Genomic DNA, 26,160 nt, shown 5'->3' with positions numbered 1-26,160 from the left:
GTCACCTATTAAATAGGAATCATTGAGATATATAGGTCCTGGTCATTTGGCTCAGTGGTAGAATGTTGTTGGCCTGCTGGCATATGGAAGTCCCAGGTACAATTCCAGGCCAGAGTACACCAGAGAAGTGACCATCTGCTTCTCAACCCCTCTCCTTCCCCTTCTCTTTCTCTCTCTCTCTCTCTCTCTCTCTCTCTCTCTGTCTCTCTCTCTGTTTTCCTCCTGCAGCCATGGCTCAATTGGTTGGAGCAAGTTGGCCCTGAGCACTGAGGATGGCTCAATGGCTTGCCTCCAGTGCTAAAATAGCTCAGTTGCCAAGCAACAGAGCAACGACCCCAGATGGGCAGAACATCGCCTGGTAGGGAGCTTGCCAGGTGGATCCCAGTCGAGGTACATGCAGGAATCTGTCTCTCTGCTTCCCTCCCTCTCACTAATAATAATAGATAGATGATAGATAGATAGATAGATAGATAGATAGATACCTTATTGGATTGTGAGCATTAAAGGAGGAAATCTATGTGAAATGCTCAGCACAGGAAAACCTTCCATGAATATAAGCTATAATAATTCTATTTATTATTCATGGTAGGTAGCAAAAAGCAATTGCGCCTCTCTGGGTCTCAATGCCCTCAACTTTGTATTTAGAGAGTCAGATGGAGAATACTTAAAGCTATTTTTTACTCTAAATCTCCTTTTGTGCTCTAGAGAGAAAGAAGTGGCTTCAGTCCAAGCCTGGGGTGCCTTTTTCAAAGCCTGTCTGTAATTTCCCAGGCCACAGGACAGATATATCACCCAATCCACGGCACTTAGAAGGAGTCCAGCCAAGATGAGCAAATATTTGGGATTCCTCTTCCTTCAAAAGTTTCACTTTAACTCATCTGAACAGAGCACATACATCTTGGAGGAACACAAGAGCTCTGTAGAGAAGAGAGGCGGGCAGTGAGCCAGCAAATGGGGAATCTGGGCGACCTTGGAATCCACAGTCAAGTGCTAAAAATAGGAACAGCCGCTGGCCCTTGCTTCTAACATGTGTGGGACAGCTGCGACCCACCCACCCGAGTCAGAAGTATTTGGCTAGGTGCAGAGCTAATGGGGGAAAGCCAGAGGGAATAGGGGCGGGGTGAAAGTTGACCCTCACCCCCCTACCCCTGCTCACTGCTCAATGCTTTTTTTGTTCTCTTTCTAATAAGCTCACTCTTAGGAAGCAGCTAGCCTTTCTCACTCCAGCCAGCCAGCTGAAGGACCTACCCTACAGCCCCTACCCCTCCTCTGTCAGGCACATCCACACAGGATCCCAGATCAGCAGTTGCATGAGAGAGCCAACAGGTACCAGCAAAAGATGAGTCAGAGATGCACCCTGGGGAGGAGGCAGAATTCTTAGATAATCTGCTCCCATCTGTCCTCTGGTCTGTGTCGCCTCAATTTCTGCTGCTCTCCTGGGCGCACAGTTGGTGTCCTGGTTCTCTGAATTTTCTTTGCCCTGGCCTCTTAGCCACCTGATCAAATGTGTCCTTTCTCCCAAAGGTCCGATGTCTAAGGTTTCAGATCTGATGAATTTATAATTTATCAAGTGCCTATCTTGTGCTGGCCATTATACTAATTTCTTCCGATCAGAGACTGCAAAGTGGCAGCTGATAGGCATGTTGTTTTTTATTAATGGTCTGTCTAGTGTTCTGAAGAAATTTGAATTAGTGGCCACATTGAATGGATGGGGAATTTTACATTAAGAAGCCAGTTTTCACCTGACAAAGTGGTGGCGCAGTGGATAAAGCATCAGACTAGGATGTAGAGGACCCAGGTTCGAAACCCCAAGGTCACTAGCTTGAGCCAAGTCTCACCAGCTTGAGTGTGGAGTCTCTGGCTTGAGGGTGGGATCATAGACATGACTCCATGGTCACTGGCTTGAGCTCAAAGGTCGCTGGCTTGAGCCCAAGGTTGCAAGCTTGAGCAAAAGGTCATTCACTCTGCTGTAGTCCCTCCAGTCAAGGCACATATGAGAAAGCAATCAATGAAAACTAAGGTGCCACAACAAGGAATTGATGCTTCTCATCTCTCTCCCTTCCTGTCTGTCTGTCCCTATCTGCCCCTCTCTCTGACTCTCTGTAGAAAAAAAAAAAAAAAAGAAGAGGAAGAAACCAGGTTTCTGCTTTTCTAGAAAAATTGGAAGATCTGGTGATATTAGGCCCACTTTGCTGCAGGTAGGGCTCCAACCTACAGGGTCCAGTAAAGGTTTCTCATTTGACAAGGAAATGAGCTTACTCCATCATTCCTGTTACCTTAAACTTAGATCACTTGCCTGATAATGTACATTTCTGCCTAGTCTTTGAATTTATAACCCTGCTTAGTGCTCTTAACAGCCCTCTGGGTTTCTATCATCGGCCCCATTCTATAGATTAAAAAAACTGAGGCTGAGTGCCTGTATAAGTTTCAAACATCATGTAGCCAATACATGGCATGGCTGGGCTTTAAACTCAAGCCTCTGGAGTAGGTGACAGTATCAGTTTACCACTAAGCCAAAATGCAAAGATTAGAAAACTTGGGATATTGTAGAAGTGATTAACGCATCAGTGAGAGGATTTAATGAAATGATTTCTAGGATTCCTTCTAGCCGTGGATTTATATGTTATAACATTTCTCCCAAGGCATTTATTTATATTCTCAAGAACATTTTGGGACCCATCGTGTCTTAGTTCAAATATTAGAAATGTTATTCTGTCAAGCCAGTTGAGGGAATGCGTTTGTAAACACTTATATCGCTATGCATTCAGTCTACCAGTGGAGAGTGTATGCGCGCGCGCGCACACACACACACACACACACACACACACACACACACACCTCGGGTAGTGAGGGAGACCCTGTCCTGCTAGCGTGCGAGAGCCATCAGGGCAGGACTGAGATGACAATTCCACTAAACCAGAGGATCCAGGAGGGGACTTTGGTCCAGAGAGATCCAAAACTTCTGCTGATTCAATTAACCTTTTCCAACGTATGTGTATATCAAGCCACCACAATGTACATTCTTAGTGTCATATGGTTTTGTCAATTATACTAATGAAGCTGAAAAAAATAATAATATGAGGGACGTAGGTGGGTCTTGGTCCCAGTGGAGGAAAAGGAGAAAACAACAACTCGACAGAACTGCAGCTACACGCTGGGCAGAGTGTAATGCGGGCTCTGTGTTGAATAGGAGACACACCAAACACAGGTGATTTAAAACGGGGAAATATACAGGGCAGGGTGAAGCATCCAAGGTGAGTGCAAATGAACAGCAACAACAGACAGCATGAGTTTTCATCTTGGTGTGTCACAGGGTAAAACACAGCTTGAAAAGCACCAAACAAGACAGAAAGAGACTGATTATTCTGAAGGCCAGATTTTGTTCTATAACTGTGAGCACACACCGAATAGCACAGCAGTGACATTTGGGGCAGAACCTGCAGGTGATGCAAAGAGAAACAGAAACAACTAATATCAAGTAATTTAACAACTCTCAGTCCCAGAACAGGGCAAGTGGACAAAAGGTCAATAAAGACGTAAAAGACCCAAACAACATAATTAATAAGGGAGATCTGGGTGCATCACAGTCTTACCTTGATAATGAAGAATACACGTTCTTTCCAAATTCACACAGAACGCTCATCAAAGAACCACAGTTTAGATCACAAAATATAGACAAGGTTTCACAAGGTAGAAAGGATACAAATGTTGTCCTTTGATGATCGTGGAATAGAACTAGAAAGTCCGTAACAAAACCAAAGCACAGAAAGCTTTTCTTTGTGGTTTCGTAAAAGCTCACTGTGAAATAACTCTTCGGTCAAAGGAGGAACAGAAACAAAACTTGTAGCATGTCTAAGAAAATAATAATCGTGTAAATAATGCACATATTAAATATAAAAGAGAAAAAAAGAGAAAAGGGAGAGTGTGTCCTCTGGAGTCAGTGTCGTCCACGATGGAATCTTAGTTCCACCATTTATGTGTGACTATAAGCAAGCATCTCATTTATCCAGGTAACAACCCCATGGGATCGGTCCTCTAATATCTATTTTATAGATGATGAAATTCAGTTTAGAAATGAGAGTTGAAGCAGATCGTAGACCTGATATTCAAACCGAGGCCTGGCTGACACCAAGCCCAGTTTCTTAATCATGATACCCATCACCTCCCACATGAGCACCTGGCAGAACAGCACACCTGGACTGCAAGCACCACGGCCAGGATTTAATGGTCTCCTGGCTGCTGAAATCTGGGAACCGATGACAAATGCCACGCCATCTCAGGGCTCAGCGCCTTGGTTGGTCACTCATAGCTACTTACTGTTTGCATTAAAATCTGTAACGTTCAATTTCTCAAGTGGAAACAGCCGTAGACCAGCAGGCAGGATTCTGCTTCATTCTGGGAAAAAGGTCACCCAGCAGGCACTGAGTCCACAAGAATATGTCACCACTAGTGGCTGTCAATGATCTCCACATTTTACTTTTTAAATTCTACCTCTTAAAAATCTCGTTTTTTGTATTCAGCTCTTCGTCCTCACAGGTATTGCCCTAGTTCCAGGCCACATTCTCCGTCTTCCAGGCCATTTGGACATATTTCATGTTTTGTTTCTAGTTTACTCCTTCCCTGCCCCCTACCAGCTACCCTATGCCCAGTGAGACATGCAAGAGTGAAACCCTCCAAACTACCCATTTGGTCAAAATAGCACCCTGTAGCCCTGGCTGGTTAGCTCGGTTGGTTAGAGCACCATCCCAATATGCCAAGAATGTGGGTTTGATCCTTGGTCAGGGCACATGCAGGAACAGATCGATGCTTCTCTCTCTCCCTCTCTTTCTAAAATCAGTAACTAAATTTTAAAAAATGTGATGAAATGACACCTTCACTAACATCAACACTCCTCAGCATTGTGTAAAATCCCCATGAGGTTTTGGCTGTTCCCAGTGTGTCCAGCTCCTCCCTGCCTTATCCTTCCTGCTCCAGCAGCTTAGCCAATCCATGCACATCCTTCACTTGCCCCCTCCACCGACAGCCTCCTCATCACCCTTGAAGCCTCAGCACAGGTGCAGCACCGGTCCCACTCCACCTTGAGGGGACATCTGTCGTGGTAACGCCCTCCTGACATGCGATTCTTTTTTACTTCTGTGACTACCCCATTCTTAAAGACATAAGATCCTTGAGTTCCGGGGCATCTCATGTTCATTTCAATATCTCAGCTCTCTAGAATGTCTCTTGATTAAAACAGGCATTCAAAATATATGATATGCTAATAAGTGATAAATGGCATATTGATCTGTCCATTTTGGGGTATTTTTACCTTTTCAAAAACTTCTCTTTAAAAAAAATCTTCCACTAAATAGCCTTAGGAGTAAGAGAATAAATAAAGGCACAGTTCTATCCTGCCAGGCTGAGCAGACATAATGAAACCAGAACATTACCCAAACCTGTCACTGGATTGAAAGTGAATGGACCCATATGGGCCGGGTATAGAGCTTTTACCATGACTATGCATGCTGGTAGTAGATGCCACTGTACAGCTTCATGGTTAAATTATGGATCTGTGAACACAGCCTTCCTTGGAAGACAGTGCACCTCACTAGTTATTATGGTGCATGAGCAAAAAATTCATGGAAGGTACTATTGTGGTTCCAAATGGCAAAGCTCCATTCAGCACACTATAATTCTGTGAGGTGTGAGTTGAACAATCCAATAGGATATGTGAACCTATCCCCACAAAGTATGTTCAGTGATGTCATGCAATCCAGCACTCACACTTCAGCCACAGAAGATCAGAAACCTGATTAGTGGCACAGTGACCCTGGATTTATCTCTAAGAGGTGGACTCATATTAACCAAATAAGCCTGGATGTATCTCTAAGAGGTGGATGCATATTAACCAAAACACCTGTAACAAGCAATGCAACTGCCAAGCAGATGTAAATGCTCATAGAGGAGGATCTGCATGACTTCAGTATGGGCAGGCTGTGCTGGAAGACAGGTATAAAGGTAAACAGAATTCCAGAGCACCAAAAATCAAAAGCAATGTGGACTTTCAAGACAGCTTAAGCAATGTATTTTCTCTTTGTATAGGCCAGCTAAGTAAAAAATTAAATTGTCACCAAGGTTATCAGTATAAGAGATGCTATTAGATCCTAACTATATTTTAGAGAAGGAAGGTGGGAGCCATTGCTTCCCAGATCAGGAGAGCCTCTTGAAGGTGGCCATTATGTTAATTTCTGCATTACTGTGTCTTAATCTCCTTTGGGCTGCACATAAATGAGCCAGGGCTCCCCCATGGGGTTCTGCTCTGTCCCCTGCAGTTCATGCAGTCTTATTCCTGATGGGGATCCAAACAGTGGACTTAGTTCTTCCTTACCAAATTAAATCATTTTCCAATTTTGGCTCCCTGGATTCCTCTCATGTCACCGTGTCTGGAGTTTCACATGATCCCAAATATATTATGTAGTTACACATTTACAGACAGTATTTTGATGACCACCAGCAGATCATGATTAACATTTATGTCTTAAAAACAAAGGAAGAATGTAAAATCGATGCACAAAGGTGCTGGAGTAGGTAAACACAGTTTAAATATCTAAAACAGAGGTCCAAATTAACTACATGCTAATATCACGGAGTAAAACTCTACCACTGAATTTAGAAAATATGGCTTTGAATCCCAATTCTGTCATGTCTTACCTTTAATTTTAGATAAATTATCTGATCTCTCTGATTCCTTATCTATAAAATGGGCTTAAAAATATTGACCATGCATAATTGTTGTGGAGATTAGGAGACTTAGAGTAGATGTCCACTAATTCCTGGCTACATAACCGTGGCATAAATGCAGTTTTAAATTAAAAATATCCTCCTATCTGGCTGCAAGGAGAAGGGAAAAGGTTTTTTTCACCAGCTGAGAGAAGTATCCAGGTCATCTCCCCAAGCAGGAATTACTTTGTAAGACATTTTTTCACAAAGGTTCTTAGCCTTTGACATTTCTGGCTCTCTGCAGGAACCCAAGTTCCAGTTTCTCAACTCGAAGGACTGCAAAGCCTTAACTATCACTGTATATCAAACTTCAAGCCCTCAGTCCACTTACCATTCCCCAGTCTGCTACCTGCCATGACCCAAACCCCACCTCACCTTCCCAGGATGCCTTATGATAAGCTTACATGCTCATCACCCTGGTTTTCATTGCCCTCACATCCTTTTCAGAAACCTGAGAGTTTACTTTCCTACAAGCTCAGTGTTATACTAAAGCACAAGTGAGCAAACTTTTCTTATTATATCTTAACTAGCATATCTAGGGGTTTGTAGCAGAAGGGTTTCTGAATTTGTGTAGAACATCATTTTGCTGGAACCAGAAGCCTCATCATGTGGCCATGGAATTGTTTGTAATTGACTATGTATATTATGAACTAAAGTCAATGGTTTTATTTTATCAACTGTAGTTTAAAAAAAAAAAAACAAATAAGTTAACCTTTTCCACGACATTTAAAACTAAAAACAAACAAGAACAACAAAAAACATGAGAAACACAACTGAAAATTGGAGGCAGACAACACCAACCCTAGATTTAGCCAGCTCTACAGACAACACACTCAAATGAGGAGGGTATACACAGACAAAATGGGAAGACAGAGAAGTAGAATCCAAATGAACCAACAAGAGAAACCCCCAGAAAATGAACTGAGTGACATGGATATAAGCAAACTACCAGATGCAGAGTTTAAAATAATGATTATTAGAATGCTGAAAGATCTTAGAACAACAGTGGATGGACACAATCAGCCCATAAATAAAGAGATAACAAGCACAAAAAGGACATTGAAATAATAAAGAAGAACCAGTCAGAAATGACAAATACAATATCAGAAATGAAGACTACACTAGAAGCAATTAAAATCAGGCTGGATGAAGCAGAGGATTGAATCAGCAATTTAGAAGACAAGATAAATGAAAACACAGAAGTGGAGCAGAAAAAAGGAAAGAGGCTGAAAAAATCTGAGGAAACTCTAAGAGAACTCTGTGACAACCTAAAGAGAAACAACATCTGCATCATAGGGGCTTCTGAAGAAGAAGAGAAAGAACAAGGGATAGAGACCTTGTTCAATGAAATCATAGCTGAAAACTTCCCTAAATTGATGCAGGAAAATGTCACACAAGTTCAAGAAGCACAGAGAACTCCATTAAAGAGAAACCCAAAGAATCTTCAGCAAGACACATCATAATTAAAATATCAAAGCTAAGAGATAAAGAGAAATTAAAAGATGCTAGAGAAAAAAAGGCTATCACCTACAAAGGAGCCCCCATAAGGATGACATCAGACTTCTCAACAGAAACACTTGAGGCCAGAAGAGAATGGCAAGAAATGTTTAAAGTAATGCAGAAGAAGAGCCAACAACCAAGACTTCTTTATCCAGCAAGGCTATCTTTTAAAATTGAAGGAGAAATAAAAAGCTTCCCAGACAAAAAAAACCTCAAGGAATTTATTACAGCCAAACCAATGCTGCAAGAAATGTTAAGGGGCCTGTTGTAAACAGAACAAAAAGGGAAAAGAATATAGTAAAAGAGGAATATAGCTTTAAAGAATAAAATGGCAATAAACAACTACATATAATAATAATCTTAAATGTAAATGGATTAAATGATCCAATCAAAAGAATAGGGTAGCTACATGGATAAGAAAACAGGACCCATACATATGCTATCTACAAGAGACACACCTCAAAACAAAAGATACACATAGACTGAAGGTAAAAGAATGGAAAAATTATTTTATGCAAATGAAAATGAAAAAAATTTGGGGTAGCAATACTTATATCAGACAACATGGACTTTAAAACAAAGGCTATAATAAGAGATAAAGAAGGTCACTACATAATGATAAAAGGAACAATCCAACAGGAGGACATGACCATTATAAATATCTAGCACCTAATATAGGAGCACCTAAATATATAAAGCAGACTTTGATGGATATAAAGGGCAAGATCAACAGCAATACTATAATAGTAGGGAATTTCAATACCCCACTAACATCACTAGATAGATTCCCAAGAAAGAAAATTAACAAAGAAAGAGCAGACTTAAAGGACACACTAGATCAACTGGATTGAATAGATATCTTCAGAACCCTTCACCCTAAATCAGCAAAATATATATTCTTTTCAAGGGCTCATGGTACGTTCTCTAGGATAGACCACGTGTTAGGGCACAAAAGTGGCCTCAACAAATTTAAGAAGATTGAAATCATATCAAACACATTCTCTGATCACAATGGTCTGAAACTAGAAATCAACCACAACAGAAAAACTGAAAAATACTCAAACACATGGAAACTAAATAGCATGTTATTAAATAATGAATGGGTAAACAATTAGATCAAAGAAGAAATTTAAAAATTCCTAGAAACTAATGATAATGAGCATACAGCAACACAAAATTAATGGGAAATAGCAAAAGCAGTACTGAGAGGGAAGTTCATAACACTACAGGCATACCGTTAGAAGCTAGAAAAAGATCAAATAAACAACTTAACCCTGCATCTAAAAGAACTAGAAAAAGAACAGTGAGTAAAGCCCAGAGGTAGTAGAAGGAAGGAAATAATAAAGATCAGAGCAGAAATAAATAACATAGAGGCTAAAGAAACAGTACAAAGGATCAATACAACCAAGAGCTGGTTCTTTGAAAGGGTAAACAAGATCGATGAACCTTTAACCAGACTCACCAAGAAAAAAAGAGAGAGGAGTCAAATAAATAGAATTAGAAATGAGAGTGGAGAAATAACAACTGACACAACAGAAATACAAAATATTGTAAGAAAATACTATGAAGAACTATATGCCAAAAAATTAGACAACCTAGGTGAAATGGACAAATTCCTTGAAACATATCTTTCAAAAATCAGTCTGGAAGAATCAGAAAACCTAAACAGACCGATTACAACAAATGAGATCAAAACAGTTATCAAAAAACTCCCAACAAACTAAAGCCCTGGACCAGATGGCTTCACAGGTAAATTCTACCAAATATTCAAAGAAGAACTAACTCCTATCCTTCTCAAGCTATTTCAAAAAATTCAAAAGGAAGGAAGACTTCCAAGCTCCTTTTATGAGGCAAGCATAATTCTGATTCCAAAACCAAGCAAAGACAACACAAAGAAAGAAAATTATAGGCCAATATCCCTGATGAATTTAGATGCTAAAATCCTCACCAAAATATTAGCAAACCAGATCCAGCAATACATGAAAAAACAAACAAACAAACAAACAAAAAAACATGAGTATTATCTTTTGGACAAGATAATCTAGTACTTTTATGTGAAAGTGTGAACTTGCCTTTAACCAACCACCAAGAGCACTGTTTTGGTTATGTTTATTCATCTGTGTCTGTCTGTCTGTATTTATCTATCTATCTATCTATCCATCAACTATCACCTTTATCTACCTACCTACTTACCAAGCAATGTACCTACCTATCCTTGCTTCTTTCTTAGACAACCTCTAGTAAAATACTTTGTTACTATAAGAAGGGTCTACATAGAAAGAGTGATGACTTTGATGTTTGATTCACCTGTGTCACATCTGCATTTGAGAAATATAGAGAGTGAAATATATAGTAACATTTCAACCATTTGTTGAAAGATGGTTGGGAGGGGGAAGTTCAGGCTGAATTAGTCAGAAAATTAAAACAGAAAAAAAAGTCAAACAGTTGTATTATTTTGAAGTGTACACAAAGTAAGAAGGTATGGCTTGTAGCATTCATAAAGGACCTAAAAAAAATAGGTAACGTACTACTTTTTAAAGCTATGTTATATCAAAGCTTAAATGTCATCAAAACAATGAAGGTGGGTAGTTTAAAAATCAAATACATCTAAAAAAGGTATATATAATATATATGTTATTATATATATTATTTATATGTTATATATTATAAAATATATATATTAAAATAATATATATATATTTTTAAAAGCAATGGGTGTTTATCATTCATTTTGCAGCCCACTGGTAAACCAATGCACAGACTCATGTCTGAGGTCTGGAAATTCTGTTTACTTGATAATGTCCTCCTCTGTTTTCTTTCTTCCCTTTTTCTCTCTGCGTCCCCTGTTGGAAGGATGGCGGCAGACCTTCTAGACTGATTTTCTAAGTCTGTTTCTTTCTCTATTACTTTCATCACATTTTTAAACCTTTTTTAAAACTTTTTCTATGAATATATTCTGTTTAAACTTCATCAATTAAACTTAGCCCTTTTTGTGCTGTTTCTTTTTCATAGAATTGTGTTCTGTTTTACAGACGCTGTATTTTCTCTTAATTGCTGGAGGCCATTAATTCGTTTTGTTCATTTTTCTGTGTTTGTGCTTTGTTTCTCCAGTGAGTTGTTTTCTGTTTGTTTGGATCTTCATCTTCTTGCTGATCCTTTGCTAACTGTTCAGTTTTTTTTACACTGAGAGACAAAGAAGCCTGTGAATGGAGAGGGAGGCTGATCAGTTGGTGAGAATTCCTGTACAGTTAAGGCCTAGCAAGTGAACCTTACTAAAGCACCTCTTCCGATCTGCAGATGTTGGTGTCTGGAAGTTTTCTCTGATCCACTGAGTGACTTAGGGGAAAACCACCCAATCTCCCTCCTTAAGTGTGGGAAGTGGTGAGAGGGAGGGAATACATTTGTCTGCCAGCTTCTTAATGCCACCACTCAGCTTGCAGAGACCTTTGTTTTCAGCTTTGAAGGACCCGCAGCCTTCTCTCTGCAGGTTGTGCATAGCTACAGGGCTCACTTCTCTGTAAGCCTCTAGGTTGTAACTTCCTCTCTTTCCATTGCCTGACTCCACCTGACTCCATTACTGTTTGTCTTTCAAACTCATATTGAACTCTTGCCTCTCTTATTCCCTTGTGGGTTTGTACCAATTTTACTGATGTTTTTACTGGGAATTTTTAAGGGAGAAGAGATGAACATGAATGGCCAAGCCAATATTATTCTTCCCAATAAGGAACCTTGCATAATTTGCATTTTTGTATACAACAGAGAGCACAACAGTTTCATTTTAATGAGCTCAAAATAAAAAGCTTTTTCAGAACCTTGTTATTTTTAAGAAATGTTTCTTCCAATGATGAACTTCGGAATTCATCCTAATTATCATACATTTTTAATCATGAGAGATGAATTAGTAAGGTTTCCCTGGCAATGGTAAACTAGTTTGAAAGAAGGAATTTAACTATCTTCAGTTAGCCTTGGGGAAAAGAGTTCAGATCAGGTTCACCAGCAACAGCCCTGGGTTTCATCAGTACACAATAAAATCAGTTCATGTTTGCCCATTCAGTGCCTCTAAGGATCGTTCTAGGAAAATCGCTGTTTCCCCTCTCCTAAGAGTACTTTAAGAGGTTGAACTTGACCATCAGAGCATTGAAAGATTTTTTGCTAATCTTTCAGTGTTGGCTCTCAGTGTTCGGGGCTTGATCCTTTGCTCTTGATACATTAATTGAACTCCATTTGCTTTGCAAAAAGGCTGTCCCAGGATTTTCCAGCTGAGATAACGAAGCTTCTGAAAATAACCCCAATGCTGGGATGCAGGCATTCCCTACCATGGGATGGAGAGAAGGGAGGGGGCGGCTCACAGAGCGGTCCCTGCCCTCCCTTCTACGCATGCGTGGAATTTTATCTTCCTTCGTAGAGGATGAGTTTGGGGCCCAGAGAGCTGCACATCCAATGTAACAGATAACGCCCGTTGTTCCCAAGCAATACTAGAATAAGAATTGTGACCTTGCTGGTCCAGTACACCTGGGTGAGATTTCCTTCCCTTTCTTAAAGTTTGAGTTTGAAATAGTTTTGAGCATTCAGCTTTGGTGCGAGGTGCCGGGCTACGGCCGTAACGGAGTCCTTGCCCTGCCTTGGCTTACAGTCTGTAGGGAATAGATGCAAGGAAGCCGGCACTACGACACAGGAATATAGGAAGATGGTGAGGAAGCGAGCCTGCTACGGAAGCTCCCAAAGGAAAGCTGTCTAATCCAAAGTGCCGTTTTTACAGGCTGGTGGTGTCTGAGAAAGTGCTGTCTGTGCTGAGACCTGAATAATAACGTAGAAGTTATCCAGGTTAAAGATTGGGGTAGGAAGCATGTTTCGGCACTGAGGCCAGAAAATAATGTATTTCTTAAGTAATGAAACAAGTGCTGTCTCTTTGGAGCAATCTCCATATAAGAAAAAGGTGTCCTACGTCTGGAGAGGTTGTCATCATCAGAGCTAAATAATTTTTTTTTTTCTGAAGTTAGAAACATGGAGGCAGTCAGACAGACTCCCACATGCGCCCGACCAGGATCCACCTGGCACGCCCACCAGGGGGCGATGCTCTGCCCATCTGGGGCAATCTTCTGTTGCAACCAGAGCCATTCTAGTGCCTGAGGCAGAGGCTACAGAGCCATCCTTAGCGCCCGGGCCAACTTTGCTCCAATGGAGCCTTGGCTGCAGGAGGGGAAGAGAGAAACAGGAGAGGAAGGAGAGGGGGAGGGGTGGAAAAGCAGATGGGCGCTTCTCCTGTGTGCCCTGGCCGGGAATCGAACCCGGGACTCCTGCACGCCAGGCCAACGCTCTACCACTGAGCCAACCAGCCAGGGCCCAGAGCTAAGTCATTTTATGGTTTGGACTCTATCCCAGGAGGGGTAGGGAGCAGCAGGGGTGAGATAACATGGATCCCTTTGAGGACAGACGTGTTTTGGTGGAGGGTCAGGACAGGCAGAGGCATAGGACAAGTTTAGGCCTTTGGAAATAGCACGTGATTTGGGGGTCAGCGTATGGCTTGCCTTTGAGAGTCTTATGTCCTTAACAGAATTTTCAAGCATCGTGAGAACAGCAGCATGACCTGTTTTGCTTTTGTATTTGACACAGTTTTTTTTTTTTCTATTTAGAAAATTAAATTTAATGGGGTGACATTGATCAATAAGAGAACGTAGGTTCCCGGTAAACACCTCTATAGCATCTGAACTGACACAGTTCTCAGAACAGCACACCGAAACCACTCACGCAGTACAGAGATGCCCGTCAGGGCCCTGCCAGCCTGCACTCTGAAGGGTTGACTGAGGAGTGTTTAATGAAGGCATGGTTTGCAGAAGAGCAGGCTGTGTTAAAGGAACTGACAACGGGCGGGGGAGTACGCAGAGCTTAGCAGAGGCGGGAAGCTGTTCCCACTCCCAGGACCAAGGAGCATAAGGAGCAAGTTACTGCAGCCGGTGAGCACGAGAGCCTGGGACACTAACAGTGGGCCAAGGAGGGCTGGGGGTAGGTCATCACCCCCTGACTTGACCTTTCTCTTCTCCCGCCCAGGCTTCTGATTGGCTGCGCACAACCAGAAGCCAGAGACTAGTGAGGCTGAGTGATGCTGATTAGTATCTAGAGTTTGACATCTTGGAGCACAGAGCAAGGCAGACAAGGGCACAGAACAAACCTGGAGGCAAAAATAGAAAAGAAAAGAAAAATCACCAAAGTGTAATTATATTCTGCCTCTTTGAGAATAGGGCTGACATACGTATGACAAGTGATAACCAGTTATAAGAAAAATGTGGTTCACCCAAACACTTCACGACTGACCTTGTTGGAGAAAGACCTCTTAGACAGTCCCAAATCCATATGGATAGGTTTCTGCTGTTGTGCTCCATCTAGAGTTTTTGATCCAGAACCCTTTTAGCCATGGCAATGCCAGCTGGGTATAGAGGTGACCATCGAAAGGCCAGTTTATTTCGCTCAAGGGCAGGGCAACAGGGAGTGGACAGGGCAGCTTAGCGAGGAAATGGACTGCATGATGGATATTTGACCTCCCCTCCGAAAGTGACATAGGTCTAGAGGGAGTGTGCTCTTCCATTATGACACAGCGGGGGCTGGAGAAGGCATAGGTAAGAGTGCTGCTGTCACCATACCAACCTGGTGATAACGGGAAACTGCCCATTAAAGAGCAACCCATAAGAAGGGAAAGGGGTACCTTTGAGCAGTAACCCTTGGTCCTGAGAATCAAAACTCTAGGCTGCGCAATCTTTTTAATGTTACTTTGCTCTCATCTAAAAAACCAAATCGCTTATCCTTTGTAGACACACTTTCACTTGTAATGTGCTGTCTCCCCTCCCCCACCCCAGAATGAAATCCTCTCCTCCACCTGTTATGAAACACACAGCGAAGGCCAAGTGCTGCAATTTGTTTTCATTTCCTGTGTTATTAAATATTCAGGCAATTGGAAAATGTTTCCTCGTGTTACCTGGAAACGAAACAGTAGATCCAAAAGTTAGAATTCTTGGAGCTGTTTTCTCAGGCTCTCTGGCAATGGTTTTTAATGGCTGCATTGTGCAGTGTAGAAAAGATGCCTGACTTTCAGGCCTGGTGAACCTGGGTTTGATTACTAGCTTTGCTACTTATCATCTGGGCGACTTTAATTTGCTTAACTTCCTTTAAAAAACGTATTAAATTCATCGGGGTGACATTGGTTAATAAGATTATATAAGTTTCAACATCATCTGTATATTTCATTGTGTGCCCATTACCTAAAGTTTAGTCTTCTTCCATCACCATATACTTGACCTAATTTTTTTAATATATAAAATGAAGGTGCACATGCGGGAGTCTGTCTAACTGTCTCTCCCCGTTTCTAGCTTCAGAAAAATACAAAAAAAAAAAAAAAAAAATGAAGGTGATAGCATCTCTATCTATGTACTGTTTCAAGAATTAAATAAATTGAGATGTGCCTAATACCTGGACATAGCAAGCACTTTGCAGATGTAATCTCTTTTCATTCATTCATTCATTCGCTTTTTTATTAATGTCTATCCCTAATAATATCATCAAAGAATATTTTCAGTGTCAGGAAGATGTATTAACAATTCTTTAACTATTTATACTAACTGCTCAAAAAATCTTGGGTAAAATTTTGTGTTGAAAAATATAAAACAGCTTTTTGGGTAGGAAAAAACTGAGGTGTGATTTTATACATTTCTGATACCACATCAAAATAGTAGCTGACAGTGTGCAGAACTGGATCAATTTACAAATTGTATCTTTAGATTAATTTCTCCAGGAAAGACAGAGACATGACTTGAATCCCTAAGAAGGGTTAGACTCATACCAAGGCCATATACCATTATATAGAAATATCTCAGTAAGTCTTGATGGCAGAATAATCCAGGCTGCTATCAAATATGTAGAGGAGAATGACAGATAAAAGTACATGCAGGAGACAGAGTAGGAATTCAAACCAAAATATTTTTGCTGAAATCATAGTATTCCACTGACGTCAATTTGCATCAGGTTTCACAAATCTATTATAACTGTGTACAAGGTTATAACAGTGCTATTCATGTGCAACCAGCAGTAGAAAACATGTGTTGCAGTCATTTTTTTGTCTGATGACTTTTCAGTTGTGTTCCATTCATCTTTTCTTCCTGAATCCTTTATTAGGTGAGAAGTACACTGTGGAGGAGAGAAGAGCTAACTAGTGCATATCAGCATTGAGCTAAATGAACTAACCAAAACTTCATTTCAAACCAGTGTTCAGAGCAACTGAGAACTCATGAATTGTTATTCTCTTAGATGTCTGCATGTGGTAGTTGAAAGAGTTTGTAGCTTTGAAAACAGAAAGACCTAGGTTTAAATCCTAGCATTTTGTGGTCTTGGACACCTTATTTTTACCTTTCTAAGACCCTGTTATTCCACCTATCGAACAAGCATAATACAACCTACTTTTCAGAGTTGTTTCACAGGTTAAATACCTCTAAAGCAGCGGTTCTCAACCTGTGGGTCGCGACCCCGGTAGGGGTCAAATGACCAAAACACAAGTCGGAAATACATATTTTATTTAAAAATGTATTGTATAATAAATATGTATTTTCCGATGGCTTTAGGTGACCCCTGTGTTTTGGTCGTTTGACCCCCGCTGGGGTCGCGACCCACAGGTTGAGAACCGCTGCTCTAAAATGAGGCATGTCTAACATGAATTTTGCTCTGAATTTTTGGAGAACACAATTTATTATAGAGTTTGTTTACATGAGTTTGAAAGCTAAAAGAAGGGACTTTAAACAAAGTTATGCTTTTATCTCAAACCTTGACTCCCTAAAAGTACAAGTTCCCTCATTTCAACAATTAAAGAGTTTTCAGAGAACATTGTTAGAAGAACTCACATATATAACAGTATTCAGCAAATGTTACTAGTCAGGTTACAGTGGAAGAAACAGAAACCAGTCTAGGTAACTTAAGCAGAGAGAGAATCGATACAGGCATACACCAGAGACATTGTGAGCTCAGTTCCAGACCACCTCAATAAAGGGAGTCATAATATCTTTGCTGGGGGAAGGTCTTACCTTCAGTTCATAAAAAAATTACATTTGTGGAGTGCAATAACACTGTATGCAATAAAGTAAGGTCGGCCTATATGAGGAATGATTTGAATACCAAAAAATGGGAAGATTACCAAGTGGGTCCCATTAATGACCCTCAGAATGCTATAAAACTGATGTAATCAGAATGTGGAGAAACAGGAGGTTGCCATTCATTGGATTCACTGCTCTAGAGTGTGAGTGTGGGATCATAGACGTGACCCCATGGTTGCTGGCTTGAGCGCAAAGGTTGCTGGCTCCACAAGAATCAGAAAATCCAGGAACCAGAAAACTAGGATGAGGGTGCTGGCACCTGGCAATTGCCTCTTGACACTTTGGAAAGCTGGTGATTAGACACTGGTGCTCCAAGCTGACTCCAAGCCCCATTTCCTCTTTTTTCTTTCTTTTATTTTTGTTTTGACACTGACAGCCTTGCTTGTCAGCAGTGGCAGTCAAAACATCAGGGTATGTCTTCTTCACCTTCACCTTCTAAACTTGGCAGAACCTGATATGTCTTCAGAAAATATAGCTTCTGGGAAAATGGACATTTTTTCTTTAGCATTCATATCATAAAGAGAATCCAGTGAGGCTGAGTAAGTCAATTCACAGTAGTCATCATACAAAGTGTTGTCAACATGGTAGGAACTCAAGGAAATGCTTATTACCATCCCTTCCTCAAAATAAGAGCTTAAAGGAAATACTGGACCTTGGTATGGTTTGGACAACTGACAACAGTAGTACCTCCCCTACTGGATCAGTTTTGTAGTGATCTGGAAATAAGCTGTAGTGGCAGAGATAGTAGTGCTCATCAAATACAGTGGTACCTTGAGATACGAATTTAATTCATTCTGTAACCGAGTTCATAAGTCAGTCAACTCGTATATCAAACTGCCAATACTGGACCCAATGAGCCAATGCACCAACTAGTGGCAGCTTCCTGAATCACAGCTCATATCTTGGAATTTTGCTCAGCTCTCAAACAAAAACATGGGCCAAGTCGCAGCTCGTATCTTAAAAAAAAAAAAATTGTATGTTGGTCTGTTTGTACCTCAAGGTACCACTGTAATCCATTTGCTCCCCTGAATTTGCAGGCCTTATTTACTATTGGTGAGCCTTGTGACTCGTTCTGGCTACTGAAATGTAAGCAGGAATGATGTGTGCACTTTTGGGCTGAGGCAGTGATGGCTATGTGTTCTTGGAGGTGCAACTACAAAATGGTAGAGCTTTGTATGGCCAGTATCTGCAGCCACCATCACAGCCACCTGGCCAACATAGGTTCGCATTTGATCTAGACAGATGGTAAGGAATCAACAGAGCCAAGAATTGGTGGTCCATTTTCCTTTATTCTAGACTCGCATTTGGCAAGTGAGTAAACAACAAACATACTGGGCTCCAAAACCCACCACTCATTCAGCACTCACAAAGCTACTGACTTATCCAAGTTTTCCTAGAATCAAAGGCTTCCACCTCACCAGTCTTATTCACCTCTGTTCCCTATCTCTTTCCCTTCCACAAACTGGCTTTTCCTTCACCATTCCACCATTTTGACTGCCTCCTCCATGTGGCTTCTCTGCCCTGCTACACCATGGCTTTCTGTCTCTACAAGAACGTGATCACTCTGCCCAAATGGCCTCCTAGATCCTCCTTTTAAAATCTTTTGGTACAAAACCCCCTCCCCCAGCATGAAAGGCATCAGCCACCCCATGTGGGCAGCAGCTATCTTTAATGAAGTGAGCATAAAAAAAAAACTTATTTGCCCAACAAGCTTCCTTAAGCCTGGTTCCCTGAGTGACCTAATGGAACAGATTCCACACCCCACCTATCTCAGATCCTTTTTGGACATATAACATATGTCCACTTTATTTTTGTAAAGTTTGTTTATATTAGATGGCTGAGATTTCAAGATAATTTGATAATACAGCATAAACCTATCTTATCATGATTAATATGATTATCATGTAAATATATTAACCATTCAGTCAAGCTGATTAGTATTTACTGGGAGTCACCACTAATTCTCATGAAGTTAGGATTATTTAGTAAATTCAACTTTTCATCTCACTTTCCCACTTTGTATTATTTTTAACATAGAACCTAAAAACAACCATATTGTTTCCTTTTTAGTGTAAGCCACTCATGTAAATAAGCAAGCCTAAACGTACCAGGTAAAGGACCATTGGGCCTTTTCACACTCTGAACATATGAAAAGCACCCTTTGTCATTGCAATTACAGCTGTTCTTTGGAGACTATTATTTGTGGCTAAGGCTCTTTTTCTCTGGGTCTAGAGCAGGGGTCCCCAAACTATGGCCCAAGGGCTGCATGCAGCCCCCTGAGGCCATTTATCCGGCCCCGCAGCACTTCCGGAAGGGGCACCTCTTTCATTGGTGGTCAGTGAGAGGAGCACATTGACCATCTCATTAGCCAAAAGCAGGCCCATAGTTCCCATTGAAATACTGGTCAGTTTGTTGATTTAAATTTACTTGTTCTTTATTTTAAATATTGTATTTGTTCCTGTTTTGTTTTTTTACTTTAAAATAAGATATGTGCAGTGTGCATAGGGATTTGTTCATAGTTTTTTTTATAGTCCGGCCCTCCAACGGCCTGAGGGACAGTGAACTGGCCCCCTGTGTAAAAAGTTTGGGGACCCCTGGTCTAGAGGATGCCTTTGTTTCAAAGGTAGCTTTGCCTCTGTTTGCCTCAGCAAAACTAGATGTAATTAGTATGTATTTTTGTGCCATCTTTTCGGCCTTTCTAGATGATAATCACTAGCATTTGAAGACAAGACTAATTCTCGATAAATGAACAACAGAAATTTTAAAACATTTACTCTCTTTTTTACCCTCACCCTTTCACCCACTCTCTCATATTTTTTCATCTGATTTAACTTACATTACAATAATTCTCAAGCTTCTTTTTTTTTTAATCTTATCATTGCAGCATCAGTGTGGAAATAAAATTAGATAATGTATGTTAAAGTATTGCATAAGCTGTGAAGCCATAAGAATGTAAGAAAAAGCATACCTTGTTGATGATATCTACCACTCACCCCCAACTCCAGTCTCCATGTATCAGCCCTTTGTAGCTTTTACCATGTGGTGCTTTTACCATGTTGGTGCCTCTATTTCTCTAATATCTGACTCTCTAGCTCCCTGAGTACAGTGACCTTGTTTGCTTTTGTTCATCATTCTAATCCCCATTGGCCAGCCCAGTGACTGGTTCAGGATAGATTCTAAGTAGATATTCATTGGATGAATATATATGGACAAATGGACTGATGAGCAGATGAAGGAAGGGGGACCCCAGAGACAGAGAAGGCCTTCTTAGCTTTCCCATTCAGTATATTCCTATAGTCTGCATGCTATCTTAGGCAGAGCCAAACAGATGTTTAGAATTTCTTCAGCTATGATTCTTGTGGTGCCTTGGAAATTTCCCAAGATACTCCTGGTCCCCAGATGGAAAACTTCTTTACAATGATTGCCTCAGTCAGTATATTAGGTTTCAAAAACTGTGATGCACCATTTATAAGAAAAAAAAAAATCCTGCCCTGGCCGGTTGGCTCAGCAGTAGAGCGTCGGCCTAGCGTGCGGAGGACCCGGGTTCGATTCCCGGCCAGGGCACACAGGAGAAGCGCCCATTTGCTTCTCCACCCCTCCGCCGCGCTTTCCTCTCTGTCTCTCTCTTCCCCTCCCGCAGCCGAGGCTCCATTGGAGCAAAGATGGCCCGGGCGCTGGGGATGGCTCTGTGGCCTCTGCCCCAGGCGCTAGAGTGGCTCTGGTCGCAATATGGCGACGCCCAGGATGGGCAGAGCATCGCCCCCGGGTGGGCGTGCCGGGTGGATCCCGGTCGGGCGCATGCGGGAGTCTGTCTGACTGTCTCTCCCTGTTTCCAGCTTCAGAAAAATGAAAAAAAAAAAAAAAAAAAAAAAAAGAAAAAAAAAATCCTTTAAGTATGACCACATTGCAGCATATTCATTTTTTCAAGAGAATCATAACCATGGCCTCTGTTGGCCTATTTGTAAGAGCTGGAAAGTTTAATGTTGTGATGAGCTCCAAGCACCTTCCCCGCTTCCATGTGGCCAGTGTTCTCATTGCTGTTACAGTCCTTCAGCTTAGAGTTTCTAGTCCTGAAGAGTTGTGAAGCCAGAAGCAGAGGGGCTGTTGCAGGGAAGGCTGGTCTTGGTTGGCCTTGGGAAGGTCGGTGGCCCAAGCAGAGAGGGTGGCTTTCAACCACAGGAAGTCAAAAGCCAGCCTGAAGAAGCATTTGCATTAGGGCCCAACCAGGAAAACAGACTACTCTGGCATTTTAAACAGAGGAAATGGAATGTAGGGGAGTGGTGATAATGGAGAAAGGATCGCTGAGAAGCCTCCGGAGCATTCATTGCCCTTACTCCTGCCCTGCAGTCTCTTCCAGTGCCCTCTATGGGTGGAAGCCATGAAATACAGGAGTCTCAAGTAATAACACCCCTGTCAAATTGAGCCAAGTCAGGGAAAGTTTAAGGAATGGATTTGAGGGTCAACAGTCCCAGGACAGATTCAGGACCCCCTCCCTGCCATCCAAACACAGTTAGATCATCAGACCTCTGTGGACTCTTCACAATCATCCTTAAGCAGCTCTATAGCATGCATGGCATCATGTTTTCACTCTCTGATCTTCTCTCTAAATTGCTTTCTTAGTGCAGGGGTTTGACCTAATGCATACTGAATTAGCCAGTACTTCATTCAGTGTCTGACCCATAATAGTAGGTAGTCAATTCATCTGCCAATAGAATGGGTACATTCATGAATGCAAGGAAGTTAGAACTATGCTTTTTTGAGAACATGATACTTTGTTTTTTAGGTGAGAGGAGGGTAGTGAGGCAGACTGCCACATGCGCCCCAACCGTAATCCACTCGGCAACCCCATCTTAGTCTGATGCTTGAGTACCAAGCTATTTTTAGGGCCCAAGGCTGTTGAGCTCTGAGGGAGCTATCTTCAGTGCCCAGGACCACACTCAAGATAATCGAATCACTAGCTGCAGGAGGAGAAAGGGAGAGAAGAGGGAGAAGGGGAAGAAGAAGCAGACAGTCACTTCTCCTATGTGCCCTGACCGGGGATCAAATCCAGGATGTCCATATGCTGGGCTGATGCTCCATCCACTTAGCCACTGGCTAGGGCCACATTATACATTCTTAAGAGCTGGAAGTAACCTTAGAGAACAATTTATGCTAGAATAAACTGAAGCCCCATTGAGAAAGGTATTCAGGTTACACCAGGGGCATAGTGGCAAAATTAGACACAGATGACTGATGTCTTGATGTCCTCTTGCTCCTTGTTACTCAGAGAAGGGTTCTGCAGGGAATCCAGCAGGAGCACATCGCCTGGGGCTTTCTGAGAAACATGGAATCTCAGGCCCGACTCCAAGTTTGTTGAACCAGGATCTGCATTTTAATATGATGCATTGTATTACAGTTTGAGAGGCATTTTCATTTTGACTAGATCACTGGGCTTTCAACAAACTAATCCCTCATCCTTTAGTTGAATGTCCTTTTTTGTTGTTGTTTTCTAGCAATGAAATTCAATTTCCTAGTGAATCCACGTATGTGAGGAATTTATTAAGGAGGGGATGGTGGTGACAAAATTAATTAAATTCACTCAATGCCTTGGAAATAAAAGCCTTAACAAATGATAAGGAAAAGTTCCATCAGTGCAGATGGGATAACTGGTTTCTCATTTAAAATAGCACCAACCCTGGCTCAGATCCAGGTAAACTATCAGCTACTCCAACTCATGAAAGGTCAACATACTGCTTCCAACAACTTTTATGAAATGCTCGTCTCAAAATGGGAAGCTCTAGGATGATGGTTATATGTACATAGTCCAACCCCCAGTGGCATCAACCTTGTACCCTTACCTCAGCCTGCATCATTGCCTGAGGTTTTAAGCTGGAGCCATTTGAGGCTTCATTCTCTAGAAGGAGAGCATCTCTCTATTATAGTTATGAGAGTCAGATAAGAGTGTGAAACAGAGACATCAGTAGCTCATCAGCACAAAGTATTTCCCTTTAGAGTTTCAACATCTGCCCCTAAGTCTAAGCCCTAAGTCTAAGGGCTGATTATAATTAGGAAAGTCATGTGGCTTGGGTTGCTTATTTCTTCCAGTTGTCCCTGATGCAAAATTAGTGATAGTTTTTGCAAGGACCTAAAAAAATAGGAGGGACTAATAAAGTCATGGATAATATGTAAGCCCTATTATTGGTTCCTTCCAAAGTTGTTTGCTGTGTTGGTAAACTGATGCTGGGGGGGCAGACACCTTTGGAGGTTAGTTAATTTTTGTAAACAGTGCTGGGTACATAACACAGTAGCTGCCCGTTAACTGCCATTAAACTGACTTGAAGCGAATACAGTCTAATCTGTCACTTAAAACATCGATGATGACCAAGACTATAATACCTTCATAATAAAGACTACTGTGCTGAAAAGACTCTATCTTAGAGACAGATCTTAGAAGGCAAGATACAAGACTTCTACCCTGACCAAAAGGAAATAACAGGAATTAGATTTACCTTTCCACCTGAAACAACCAAAAAACAGTCAAAATATGTGCTCGAGGCATTGGCCATTAGGTCCCGAAAGATGGAAAACAAACAAGATAATCCCTCAGATGTCTTGAGAGAATTTTCTGGCCATGGCAAAGGCAGAGGGAACCCAGTGGAGCCTTAATGGCTCTCTGAGTGGGGAAGACACAACTGAGAGTCCAGAAAGACCAAAACAGCCAGCATCCACAGGCAGACAGCAAAGAGAACAACGTGGCACAGAAAGAATTCTGGAGACATGAAGAGGATCTTAAGTTCAGCCGAGAACTGATCAGCACGTGTGTATAAGGAAACCAAGAAAGACAAAGGAAGAAACAATCCCAAAGTACTAGAGGTAACATTGCTCAATGCTCACATAAGGCCAGGAGTAGTGCCTATTCTGCCTTGGGACCAAAAAATGTCATTATTCACAGGACATTGGGTAGAGTACACTGAGGGCCTACCCTCAGCAGAGGGACAGAATTCACCATTGATGCGACACCACCCAGTCCTGCCTAACAAACCTGCAAAGCAACACTTGGAAAGAGCAAATGGTTTGCAAGTAACTTAACTTTGCCCCAGAGAAGACAAACAAACAAACAAAAAACTCTTAAGAATATAAAACTATCCAGTACTCAACAAGGTAAAATTCACAATGTCTGCAGTCTACTAAAAAATTACCAGGCATGCAAAGAACTAGGAAAATAGAATCCAACATGAAGAGTAAAACCAATCAATTGAAACTGACCCAGAACTGACACGATGTCAGAATTAGCTAAAGAGGACATTAAAATAGTTAATTGTACTCCTTATGTTCAAAAAGTTAACCACAAAAATATATATAAAAAAAAGTCTAAATCAAACTCCTAGAGATGGAAACTACAATATGCAAAATGAAAAACCACACTGGATGGGGTTGATAGCAAATAAGACCTAGTAATAGAAACTACCCACAATGAAACACAGAGGGAAAGGGTAATTTTTTAAACAAATGAACAGAGAATCAGTGAGCTATGGTAGAAATCTAAACAACCTAATATACTTTAGTTGGGTATCCAAAGGAAGCAGAAGACAGAAAACCATTTGAAGAAATTGTCCAAATTTAATTTTTTTTTAAAAAAAAACCACTATTAAACACAGAAGTTCAATAAAGCCTATATATATGACACTTGAAGAAAGTGACTCCAAACCACATTATCATCAAATTGCTCAACACCAGCAATAAAAAGAAAATTTTAAAAGCTACCAAAGGAAAAAAGACACATTATATAGAGGAACAAAGAGAAGGCAGCTATGATAGACTAAATGTTTGTGTTTCCTGTCCCCAAATTCTTATGTTGAAACCTAATTCCCAATGTGATAGTGTTAGCAGGTGGGACCTTTGGAAGGTGATTCGGTTGTGAGGGTGGAACCCTTAGGAATGGGATTAGTACCCTTACAAAAAAGACCCTACAAAGCTTCTGGCCCCTTTTGCCATGTGAGGACACACCAAGAAGCTGGCCACTTATGAACAGGTAGAGGGTCCTCACCAGACATTGAATGTGTTGGTGCCTTGATCTTGTACTTCCCTGGCTCCAGAACTGGGAGCAATAAATTTTTGTTGTGTACAAGCCACCCCGTTGGTGATACCCTGAACAGACTAAGGCAGCAACCATTTTCATTAGAAGCAATGTAAATGAGAAGATAGTCAAGCGATACCTTCCAAATACTAAAAAGAAAAACAAAAAACAACAAAAAACTGTGAAGTTAGAACTCTAAATATTCAGTGAAAATATTTTTCAAAACTTAAGGTGAAAAAAGAAGACTTACTTAGACATACAAAAGCTGAAAGAACTCATGGCCTGCAGGCCTGTACTAATAACATAAGAGACTTGCTAAAGAGAGCAGGCAGAAAGAACATGGTACCAAATAGAAATACAGATACACAGAAAGAATGACTTTCTACGGTCAAGATGGAAATTCTCTTTTCACTGATCTGTAGATCCTACGCCAAACCAAGCAAAATCTTAGCAGGCTTTTCTGTACACATTGTCAAACTGACTCTAAAATTCGTATGGAAATACAAAGGACCTAGAAGAGCCACATGGCTTGAAGAAAACAAAATTGGAGGACCTGTACCATTTCATTCACAACTTCATGCAGAGTTACACTAGTCAAAACAGCGGAGTGCTAATACCCAGATGACTTGATCAGTGGAACATAATAAAGTTCAAAAATAGACTCATATGTGGATGAACGATTGATTTTCAAGAGAATTGCAAAGGCCATTCAAT

At 41.1% G+C, this 26,160-nt stretch overlaps 1 protein-coding gene across 1 annotated transcript in view; it reads left to right on the top strand.

The window, feature by feature from the left end:
• The window catches only part of SNTB1 (syntrophin beta 1), a 225,549-nt gene that overhangs the window by 106,994 nt on the left and 92,395 nt on the right, over nt 1–26,160 (top strand). The window lies entirely within an intron of this gene.

Source organism: Saccopteryx leptura, chromosome 3 (assembly GCF_036850995.1).
Source record: "Saccopteryx leptura isolate mSacLep1 chromosome 3, mSacLep1_pri_phased_curated, whole genome shotgun sequence".
Taxonomy (NCBI): Eukaryota; Metazoa; Chordata; class Mammalia; order Chiroptera; family Emballonuridae; genus Saccopteryx; species Saccopteryx leptura.
Note: the sequence above shows the minus strand (reverse complement) of the source record. Positions and strands in the feature narration are given on the sequence as shown.